At 41.1% G+C, this 12,429-nt stretch overlaps 1 protein-coding gene across 1 annotated transcript in view; it reads left to right on the forward strand.

The window, feature by feature from the left end:
* ZNF23 (zinc finger protein 23) overlaps positions 1 to 12,429 on the forward strand; it is a 35,850-nt gene that overhangs the window by 11,364 nt on the left and 12,057 nt on the right. The gene's annotated exons all lie outside the window — the stretch shown is intronic.

Below are 12,429 nucleotides of genomic sequence, written 5' to 3' on the forward strand. Positions count from 1 at the left end.
TTTCTTCCCTTGCAGGAGAGCTTTATCGGTGTAACAAAAATCTTCAGGGATAACAAACCTGATGGAGAAATGTTTTATGTATATGATGTGTGGGAAAGCCGTTAGCTATAGTTCCAGCAGTCCTCGTGATTGTAACAAGAATGGAAAACCCCTTGTAATGCAAGAGCCTGGGCTGCATCAGGGTACCAGTATATAGAAGTTCTAGCTACTTAAGCTCTGCGATGGAAGTTTCATTGTTACTGCAAAACTATGTCTGCATCAATGAGTCCATTCTCAAGGTAAGTCTTAACTATGAAACCAAAAGCTACTGCTCATAAAGCTTTCATTCTTTTTACTCCTTTTTTTTTTTTTTTTTTTAAAGATTTTATTTATTTATTCATGATAGTCACAGAGAGAGAGAGAGAGAGAGGCAGAGACACAGGCAGAGGGAGAAGCGGGCTCCATGCACCGGGAGCCCGACGTGGGATTCGATCCCGGGTCTCCAGGATCGCGCCCTGGGCCAAAGGCAGGCGCCAAACCGCTGCGCCACCCAGGGATCCCTTTTTACTCCTTTTTATTTGGGATGGATGCTATTCTAGGGATTACACTAGTAAATGCCAGGCTATTTTGGCATTTACAGCATGCCATTGACCAGTTTCTCTAAAATAGCATGCCCACCTTGCCCTGTGATTTGTTAGTGGGCCAAGGAAACCCTTTCGGTCTCTCATAAGAGAGAGTGCTGAGGGATCTCAGTAGGAAACCAAAGAGCTGGCTGGCCCTTTTCCTTAGATGATTATTGTAATCTGCTTCCTGTGTTGTTTTGCTTCCAACCATTGTAGCAATTAGCCTGCAGCATTCCAGACTCCTGGGACTCCAGGATCACGCCCTGAGCCAAAGATAGATGCTTAACCACTGAGCCACCCAGGCGTCCCAGTGGACTTCTTTATTGAGTAATCAACATCCATGGTCCCTGACCCCCATAGCCACTGTCAGGAAGCCCCCCTCCAACTGAGTAGCCATCTTTGATTTAGTCTGTGGTTAGTGTATTAGTTTCCTGTGGCTCTGTGACAAATCACCACAAATGTAGTGGCAGAAAACAAAAGTTTATTCTCAGTTCTGGAGGCCAGAAGTCTGAAACTATTTTGTTGGGCTGTAATCATGGTGTTGGGAGAGTTTCGCTCCCTGAGGTGGCTCTAGGGCAGAATCTCTGCCTTGTCTCTTCTAGCTTCTAGTGGGGGCCAACATTCCTTAGCTTGTAGCCACATCACTCCTCAATCTCTGCTTTTGTTTTCACATCACACCCTCACTGTATCTAATCTCCATTTGCTTCTCTCATAAGACACTTGTGGCATTTAGGACTCACCCAGATGATCCACAATACACCAGCAAAACCTGCCATTTAAAGTCACATTTACCAGGTTCCAGAAATCAGGACCTGGTGTCTTTGGTTGGCTGTTATTCAGATACACAAATGAGATAGAAGAGGAAAGAAATTAACATTGAGCAATGCCTGAATCCCAGGCCATACTGTATGCACTTTAAGTGAAACAACATATAGTATTTACAATAACTATGTGCTTTTACTCCATTTTTCAGATCAATGAATGGAGTTTCAGGAAAATGCAGTGATTGCCCAGTGTCTCCTAGCTAGTCCTTGAAGGAGCCAGGACTCCTCAGTAGGCTTCCTACTAGGTCACACTGAGTTGAAAGCTGGCTGCTAAGTGTTTTACACTTACCACGTGTTAAGTTAGTGCACTTGGTAACACGAAATGAACTTACCTGTTTGTTTCTTTTTCATTTCCTGCCCACCATCTATATTGCATTTTTACATGACCTGAAGATACAAAACACGTTGTGCTATTAGCAGCTTGCTGATTTAATGTGGTTTGTAAAGTGGCCAAATGAGGTCATTCAGGGAATACTACCTCCAGGAACCAGAAGTACTTGGTTTGGCTGTTGATGTAGTTTCTGCTTTTTTACCATTATCATCAATGTGATCTCTTGTTTTTTAATTGGAATATTTAACCATTTGTATTTGATATACTTCTTAGGTTTAAGTCTGTCATCTTGTTATTTGTTTTCTGTTTGCCCCATAGTTCTCCCTACTACCCCATTTCCTGCCCTTTTTTTTGGATCAGTTAATTTTTTGTGATTTCATTTTATCTCCTTTTCTGGCTGTTTAGCTATAACAGTTTTTGTTTTAGGGTTTCTGTAGGATTTAGACTATATTTCTTAAACTTAGCATACTTTACCTTTAAGTAATATTATACCACTTCACGTATAGCATAAAAACCTGTGTATATAGGTTTTTATATATATACATATATAATACATAAAAACCTGTATACATATACATACAAGTTTTTATGCTAAATACATATAAAAATGTAGTTGCATTTCTCTTCTCCTGACCTTTTAAGTCTGCTTGAAGTTGTCCCACCATTTATGATCTCATTTATTATTTAGTTAGACTTCTAATTTTGAGATGACCATAGATCGACATGCAGTTATAAGAAATAATATGGAGAGTTTCCATGTATTTTTTACCCAGTTTTCTCCAAAGGTAACATCTTGCAAAACTAAAGTACAAGACAACAGTCAGGATACTGACAGGGATACAGTCAACATACTGCGTACTTCCCTATTCACAGGGATCGCTTGTGTTACCCTTCTATAGCCACCCATAACCCTCTCCTTCACTCCTGGAAGCCACTAACCTATTCTCTATTTCCTTTTTAAAAGTCATTTTAAGACTGTTATATGAATGGTACCAGACAGTGTACAACATTTTGGGATGGGCCTTTTCACTCAGTGTAATTCTCTGGAGATTGAGATTGTATAAATAATCTATTCTTTTTAAATCTGATTGTATTCCCTAGTGTAGATATCCCACAGTTTGTTTACCCACTCACCTGTTGAAGGACATCTTAGTCATTTCTAGTTTTTGGCTATTGTGAATGGAGCTGCTATAGACATTTGTATATAGGTTGTTGTGTGAAAGTAAGTTTTCGTTTGTCCTTAATTAAATGCCCAGAAGTGCTGGGTCATGTGATAATTGCATGTTTGGTTTCCTAAGAAACTGACAGACCTTTTTCCAGTGTGACTGCACCATTTTATTTTACATTTCCACCAGTAACGTGAATGATGCAGGTGCTCTGCATCCTTGCCAGCAGTTGATGTTGTCACTATTGTTTTGTTTCAGTCATTCTGATAATTATGTTAATGATTTTGTGGTTTAATTTTATTTCCCTAATGGCTAGTAATATTGAACTTTTTTTTTTTTTTTTTTTTGTCATCTGTGTATCTTCTTCAGTGAAGTGTTTTTTCACTTGGATTGCTTGTTTTTTTACTGTTGAGTTTTGAGAGTTCTTTATATATTCCAGAAATAAAGCAAGAAGTATGTGCTAGTACTTGTTGGATATGTGGTTTGCACATATTTTATCCTACTCTATAGCTGGTCTTTTCATCCTTTTAATAGGATCTTTTGTAGAGATTTTTTTGAAATTTGATGAAATCTAATGTATCCATTTTTTCTCTTAATGACTAATGCATTTTATGTTAGGTCTAAGAACTCTTTGCCTAACCCTAAGTCCTAAAAATTTTCTCTCTCACTTGTTTCTAAACTTTATTTTATGCTTACATTTTGACATTTTTACATAATTTCACTTTTATGTCTGTGATCAATTTTGGGTTTATAAATTGTGATACCTAGGTTGAATTTCATTTTTCCCTTATGGATGTCCAGTTGCTCTACCACTGTTTCTTGAAAAAGCCATCTTTCCTCTATTGAATTGCTTGTGCACTTTTTTAAAAGAAATAAGTTGAACATATTCGTATAGGTCTATTTCTGGGTTCTTCATTCTGTTTCATTGATCTATGTGTATATTCCTCTTCCAATAACACACGGTCTTGATTGTTGTAACTACGTAATAAGACATGAAATTGGGTAGACCTAGTCCTTCCATGCTATTCTCCTTTTTCAAACTGGTTTTCTTATTATAGATCCTTTACCTTTTCATATAAATTTTTAAATAATTTTGTCTATATCTTAAAAAAATCTGCTGGAACTTGAGTATGAACTGCTTTAAACCTGTATATCAACTTGGGGAGAGCTGACCTCTTTCCTCTGCTGAATCTTCTAATCCGTGAACTTGGTATTTGTCCTCATTTGTTTAGATCCGCTTTGATTTCTTTCATCAGCATTTTGTGGGTTTCAACATGGAAGTCCTATGCATGTTTTATTAATGCTTATTTATTTTTAATTTTCTCTATGTGTTTCTTTCTGGATAGTTTTTACTGCTATGACTTCAAGTTCACTACATTTTTAAAAAAGGTATTTTTAAAAAATATCTACTCCTAATTCTGTCCAATGACTTTTTATTGTACATTACAGTTCTCATCTCTGGAAGTTTGATTTAGATCATTTCTATATTTTCCATGTCTCTACTTAATTTTATAATCTGTGATGTGGTTATAATAACTTTTATTTTTTTTTATTTTTTTATTTTATTTATTTTTTATTTATTTTTGTTATAATAACTTAAATGCCATTGTCTCCAAATTCTGTAGGGACAATTTCAGCAGTTTGCTAGGATTCATTTTTAATTTCTTAGATTATGAGTTACTAGTCCAGTAGGTAGTATTAATTTTAAACTCTGTGCTCAGGGGCATCTGGGTGGCTCAGTGTTGAGTGCCTGCCTTTGGCTCAGGTCATGATCCTGGGATCCTAGGATCGAGTCCCACATCAGGCTCCCTTTGGGGAGCCTGCTTCTCTCTCTGCCTCTCTCTCTCTGTGTCTCTCATGAATAAATAAATTTAAAAAATATTTTTTTAAAAAACAATAAAAAATAAGGGATTCCTGGATGGCTCAGCGGTTTAGTGCGTGCCTTTGGCCCAGGGCGTTATCCTAGAGTCCCGGGATCGAGTTCCGCATCAGCTTCCCTGCATGGAGCCTGCTTCTCCCTCTGCTTGTGTCTCTGCCTCTTTCTCTGTGTCTCTCATGAATAAATAAATGAAATCTAAAAATATATATATAAATAATTTAAAAATAAACTGTGCTCAGTAATACAGACTATGATTATAAATTCTTAGGGGACATCCCCACTATCACTCCAAAACCTAGGCAAGGACTATAACCTTTGTTATCTCTCTTTGCTAGTGGGAAGATTTTTTTTTTTTTTCTAATTTTTACTTTCATGAGTCCAGGCATTTGGTTGGTTGTGGTGTGTGTGTGTGTGTGTGTGTGTGTGTGTAGCCCCAGTTCCTCCTTGCGTCATGTGGCTTCCTGAATATTATAATTCAACCTCTGCAGATATCAAGATCTTCAAATTTCTACTATTTCTGGTCGTGTTGGCCAAAGCAGTGAGGGCAGCTAAACTCTGGTTTTAGTTTCTTGTTCAGTTTTGGTACCTGGGTATATTTTCCTGTGAGCTAAAATGATGTTTTAAATTATATCTTATCCTAAATTTCTAGATAACTAGTTTATATCATTCACTATATTGCCTTAAATGAAACACTGCCTAGAGATATTTTTGGTCTCAAAATCATTGCTATAGTAATATAGTTAATGCTATTATTCCTTTAACACTTGTCTGGTATATCCATTCTTTAACTTTCAGTCCTTTTGCATTTTTATGTTTTGGTAGTACCTAATAAATATATAACATTTTTTCCCTAGATGAACGTTAGGATCATTTCACGAGTTCCAAAACAAATCCTGTTATTGGGATGCCTGGGTGGCTCAGTGGTTGAGTGTCTGCCTTCAGCTCAGGGCATGATCCCCCGGGGGTCCTGGGATCGAGTTCCGTATCGGGCTCCTTGCATGGAGCCTGCTTCTATCTCTGCCTCTCTCTCTGCCTCTCTCTCTGCCTCTCATGAATAAATAAAATCTTTAAAACAAAACAAATCTGTTGTGGTTTTATTTGGGTATGGCAGTTCCTCCCACTTTATTCTTTTTTTTCCCCAAAATTGTTTGAAATTGGACTTAAAGATTAAATCAAGATGAATGTCCTTTCTTTGAAAAATTACCTGTGCCTTTCTATATACAACTTCTTACTGATGGTGGCAAAGGTGATGGTGTAGTCTCCGAGTATTTAAGTTTTTCTTCATATATGTCTTATACATTTATTAATAAATGTATTAACTTTTTTGGTTGCTTTGTTGTTTTTGTAAGACCTCTCCCTGCCCTATTTCTACACATAATAGAGTGATATAGTAATTCCATTCATAATGTCCATAAGTAAAGGAAACTTTTATAATATTGAAACCTATTTGAATTCTTGGAATGAACCCCAAACAGACTTTTGTTGTTTTCTCATAATTTTCAAGAGGAGAAGCAGGCAGAACGACCTTAACTATGTCATCTTAAAACTGGAAACACCAAAAACATATTATTTAACATGAGAAGATTTGTCATTTTCTCCTGGTGGGCAGGGAGAAAGGGTTTTAGGGAGGCTCTGGGACTGCAGGGCCAGAGGGCACTTAGAGCTGAGCAGGACACTTGGCTGCAGGCCCAGCATAGAGATGAACTTCCAGAGCAGTGAAATATGAGAACCATCCTAAATTTTTAAGTATGTGCATGTGATTTTTCCATCGTCCCTCATTCCTAGAAGTATTCCATAAGGCTATGATCTTGGGTATGGGTTTGAAGAACCCACAACAGTGTGGTTAAAAGTGATTAATGCATATTTCTTATTTGTATATCATCTGAAGGTAGCAGTCCAGGGCTGGTACAGCAGCTCTATGGTATCTCCTAGCTGCTCTGTCATTCCCCAGGGACCACATCCTCATTGACATGGTTTAAGATACTCACCCCCTTGTCAGCACTCCACCTAGCTGATGGGGATACTGGGCCTGGAAGGGCATGTTCCTTCTCGTAAAGGTATGGCATCACTTTTTCTTACAGCCTGTTTGCCAGAAGCTGGTCACGTAATCACACTTGGCTGTAAAGAGGGCCAGATGTATTAGACATGAAAACCATACTAGGGCTGCCTGGGTGGCTCAGTTGGTTAAGCAGCTGCCTTTGGCTCAGGTCATGATCTCGGAGTCCTGGGTTGGAGCCCTGTGTTGGGCTCCCTGCTCAGTGGGGAGTCTGCTTCTCCCCTGCTGCTCACTCTCTCAAATCTTTTTTAAAAAATTTGGGATCCCTGGGTGGCTCAGCGGTTTAGCGCCTGCCTTTGGCCCAGGGCGCGATCCTGGAGTCCCGGGATCGAATCCCACGTCAGGCTCCCGGTGCATGGAGCCTGCTTCTCCCTCTGCCTGTGTCTCTGCCTCTCTCTCTCTCTCTGTCTATCATGAATAAAATAAAAAAAAAAAATTTAAAGAGGAGCAGGAAATGTGTTATTTTTTCTGGACTGTCTTTGGCTTGCTAGAGATTCTGTTAATATATAAGGGAAGAACAGAGATGGTCTCGGCTTCTGCAGGCCTTTTGTAACTTGGCCTGTGCATGTCCTAAGAGTTTCATGTTATTTAGGAGGCCTTATTTTCTTACCTGTAAAATTAGTGACTGGTTTATGATCCAACATTTGGGTCCAGCATTTCTGTGACACTCTGGTCTCCTAATTCCTTCCTATTTCTTTAGACAAGCCCTCAGCCCTATCTAAAGTTCTACTAAAGGAAAAAAAAAAAAAACCTTGCCAAGTGCAACATTATCCCTAGCTATCACTGCCAAATCCTGGGACTAGTTTCCTATCTGAACAAGAGAAGCTGTGTAAAGTGGTCAATTTAGGAAATAGTGATGATCAGGGTCAAGGCGAAACAGAGAAGTGCTCCTGACAGTGGTCAGTGTTGTGATTCCAGGCAGAAGATATATCCTATTTCCAGTGGCACAGACATAAAGAAGGGTTCTACTCGAGTTGGGATTGGAGTCTTAGGATCATGTCAACACGAGATATTTGTTGCATGCCTCCTTTGTGCTGGGCCTTGTGCTTTAGCTGAGGATGATGGTGTTGAACAAGATAGATACAGTCCTTGCTTCCTAGAGGGAGCAGAGAAGACAGACACTTAAACTGTCATCATTAAATAAGCACAGATGTGCCAAGTACTGAGAAATAGAGTGCTGTGATGGTATGTACCTGGGGGGCCTGCCTTATTCTAGGTGGTCAGAAAAAGCTTGTTTTCCAAGGAAAATGGGATTTGAGCCTAGACTTCAAGAAATAGATGGAGGGTGGGGATGGGAAGGGAAAGGCATCCTAGGTTTAGAGAACAGTATGTTCAGCAAGCGGGCTGAAGTTGAGAGAGGAAGAGGAATGAGGGTGGTCCGAGGCTGGAGAGCCAGGTAAGGCGGCCCACCAACCACTTTCCAGTGCTGTAGCTTTGGAGGCATCGTAGCTAGAAGATAGGCACTATCTTGGGAGGGAACAAGGATAATCTAATCCAGGGGCTTCTAGTGGTGTTTCCCTTCTGCCTTGGCTCAATTTGAAATTTTATTGGAGTGTTTTTGTTAGTGTTTGGTGGTGGTAGATGGGAGCCAGGAGTGCCACAAATCCTAAAAGGCATTGAAGGGTTCTGCCTATTTGGAAACAGACTTTCAGGTCTTTCTGGACATTCATGTAGGTAAAAACTTTCTTTTTTATTTATTCATAGACATAGAGGCAGAGACACAGGCAGAGGGAGAAGCAGGCTCCATGCCGGGAGCCTGACGTGGGACTCGATCCCCAGACTCCAGGGTTGCGCCCTGGGCCAAAGGCAGGTGCTAAACCGCGGAGCCACCCAGGGATCCCCGTAAAAACTTTCTAAATGACCTGAATCTAGAACCTGTCTTTCAGCTAAATGAATTTTTACAGTTTTAACATAGCTGATTCTTCAGGAATGTAACTACTGTAAAACCAAAAGAAGGTTTTACTGTTTCACTTTTACTTTATCAAGAAGCGTTCACCATTTTGATTACAGTTTGTGATTTTTGAAACATCAATAAAAGACAGCATTGTGGCTGTGGCATTCAGGCACATTCCATGTGAGAAGGCAAATATCTGACGACTTCATTAGGTCCATAGCAGTCATGACCGGACGTATACATGCTGAAATGTGTATTTTTGCAAATTATTTTCCTTTGATATCTCCTCTATTAAAGCAGACTGTTAAGGTGTTTTTTTTTTTTTAACTTTCAAGTTTTTATTTAAATTCTAGTTAACATACAGTGTAACATTAGTTTCAGGAGTAGAATTTAGCAATTCATCACTTACATACAACACCCAGTGCTCATCACAGCAAGTGCCCTCCTTAATGCCCATCCCCCATCTAGCCCATCCCCCCACCTCCCTCCATCAACCCTGTTTGTTCTCTACCCTTAACAGTTTGTTTTATGGGAAGGCCTCGGTGGCTCAGCGGTTGAGCGTCTGCCTTTGGCTCAGGGCGTGATCTTGGGGTCCCAGGATCCGGTGCCACATCAGGCTCTTCACAGGGGGCCTGCTTCTCCCTCTGCCTGTGTCTCTCCCTCTCTCTGTGTCTCTCATGAATAAATAAAATCTTTTTTTTAAAAAAGTTTGTTTTATGGTTTGCCTCTCCCCCTCTCTTTTTATCCCCAATGTTCATCCGTTTTGTTTCTAAAATTCCACATGTGAGATCACATGGTTGTCTTTCTCTGACTTATTTCATTTAGCATAATACCCTCTAGTACCATCCAGGTCATGGCAAATGGCAAGATTTCATTCTTTTTGATGGGACTTCATTCTTTTTGATGGCTGAGTAATACTCCATTCATACATCTACCTGTCTCACAACTTCTTTACCCATTCATCAGTTTTTAAAGTGTGGGTTGTTTATATTACCTATCATCTTCTAAGTCCGTATCTATGAGTTTCATGGCAAGAGAGTAAAGCGTTCACTGGGGAATTAACTTGTCACAAAAGGCTGCCTTAGGTCTGAGATCCACAAGCCCAGGCCTGAAACTCTAATTCCTGAAGTACGGACTCCCCGATCCACCCGCGGGGGTGAATCCAGCGCTCCCGCCTGACGCTTCCCCAGCCCACCTCCAGGAACAACGGGCCTGCAGCCGTGACCCCCAGGAGAGGGCCGCGGGGCACTGGGGTGCGGTCACGGATACTGGGCCTCAGGGGCGCAGCCAGAGCACCACCGAGCAGGAGCACCGCGGCTGCTAGAGAGGCTCCGCCGGGGCCGGTGACGCACTTCCGGCTGCGCCGCGGCGCGGCGGGCGGCGGGCGGCGGGGGTGAGTGCGGGGCTGCCCGAGGCGGGGGCGGTGCCCTGGCGGGCGGCGGTGGCTGCGGTGGCTGCGGTGGGGATGCCGCTCGGGCTTCGGGGGCCGGGGAGGGCGGGGGTCCGTGTCTGTCCCGTGTGCCCGCCTCGGGCTTGATGACCGAATACGTTCCCTCGCGTGGGAGGCGAGGCGTGGATTGCTGTCCCAGCCGCCGAGCCCCGCGCCGCGTCTGTTCGGGGATGTGCGGAGCAGCCAGGGGTGGAACATCAGGGGTGAAGCGCATTGTGGCGCCCTGAGGCGTTTGACGTGTCGACGTCGTGCGGGGCTCCCACTACAGGCATTTCTCGTCCGGACTGTGTGTTTCCGACTCCTGACAGGCTCAGTGGGAGCACAGAACAAGCAGAGCCCAGCCCAGTCACCCCGGAGCAGAAGCGGCCCGGCTTCTGGAGGGCACTGTGTCTGGAGCGGGCAGTTCAAAGGTAACTTGGCCCTAGGCTCGGGCCGGTGGGGTGACGATGACCCGGGGATGATTTCAACATTGTAATCGGTGGTTTGCTCGATCCTGGAATACACGTAAAATAGTTCCGGAATCGCTCGTTCAATACCATCACGAAAATTATACTACACTAAAATCATAAAATAGTAATGAAAACATGAAATATATATAAATATATTATTTATTAAACATTCATATTTATATTTGCCTCTCTCTGTGTCTCTCATGAATAAATAATCTTTTAAAAAATGATAGGCCTATTTATTTATTTATGTATTTTCAATGTATTTGTAGGTTGTTTCTAGTTTTTTGCTCTTCAGAGACTGTTAATAATTTTGTACATATTTTCTACATATGAGGGTTTCTCTAGAGCATAAATTTTCAAATGTAAGCATGAATATTGAATTTTATCAACTGCCTTTGGCATCTGTTGGGATGGAGAGTGTGTTTATCTTTCTTTGATTTATTCATGTGGAAAATTATACTAACCTGTATCCTAATATGAAGCTTTCTTGCATTCACAGGATGATCCTTTTTAGTCATGGTATGTCACTTTAATGAACTACTGGGGTCTATTCCTTTATATTAGTAATTTTTCTGTCAGTATTAATAAATGAGACTGGTCTGTGGTTTTTGTATCAGTGTTGTGCTGGCATCATGAAAAGGACCGGGAAACTTATTTTGCTGTTTTCTCCTACGGTTTCAGTAGTGTTAGAATTACTCATGTCTTAAACACTCGAAAAGATTTGTCCATGATAACCTGTGGGCTCACCGTTTTGTGTGAGTCTGCTCTTTGCTGGCTCAGTTTAATTAGGTAAAAGTAGTCATGGATTACAGAGAAATATCTATGTAATAAAATTAGTAGAGTTGATTTATTAGATTCAAATAGAATTATATGTTCTTCTATTATAGAGTAAGTTTTTTTTGTAAGCATTCACACTTTAGCTAAAACAAAAAAAAGCCCTCAAAAATCCGTAAAGCAGAGGTAAATAGATCAGGCTATTTAAACACATGCAATAAAGCCAGAAATTATGAGCAGGGAAGAAATTAGCAACAAACTATCCTAAACAATTCTGTGATCAGAGATAAAACACAGGTGCTGATAGTCTACAAAATGTAATTAATATCATTAAAACATGAAATATTTTTTAAAAACTCTGGCATGTGGCTAATAGTGTATTCAGAGGGAAAATTTATGGCCTTATAAATTTTTTTTAAGATTTAGTTATTTATTTAGTTATTTATGAGAGAGAGAGAGAGAGAGGTGCAGAGACACAGGAGGAGGGAGAAGCAGGCTCCATGCAGGGAGCCTGACGCAGGACTCGATCCCAGGACTCCAGGAACACGCCCCGGGCCAAAGGCAGGCGCTAAACCGCTGAGTCACCCAGGGATCCCGGCCTTATAAATTTTAATTGCTAGGTAGGAAAGAATGAAAATAAATGAATAAATCATGCAACCTCATGAAGGTAGAAAAAAGCCTTTTGTATAGTCTAGCTTCCTCCAAAAGCAGAACATAGGACAGAGGTTTATGTGCTGGCGGTGCACTTGGGAATGTATTCCAAGGGCAGAGTGAAAGACAAGGAGAGTGAAACAGGAGGGAGAGCCAATACGAGGTTGTACTGTCAGGCTGGCCTGTCTACAGGCAAGACTAGTGCTCAGTCTTGTAGGATCTTTGAGGAGCCTTGGAATTTCATGTAGGAGACTGAAGGGGAAAATTTTTATCCCTTGACCTCTGTCTCCTGTTGGTCATAGGTGGCCTCACAGACATTAACTCTTCTCTGCTTTTTAGACCTAGCAGGT

This window comes from Canis lupus, chromosome 3 (assembly GCF_048164855.1).
Source record: "Canis lupus baileyi chromosome 3, mCanLup2.hap1, whole genome shotgun sequence".
NCBI lineage: Eukaryota > Metazoa > Chordata > Mammalia > Carnivora > Canidae > Canis > Canis lupus.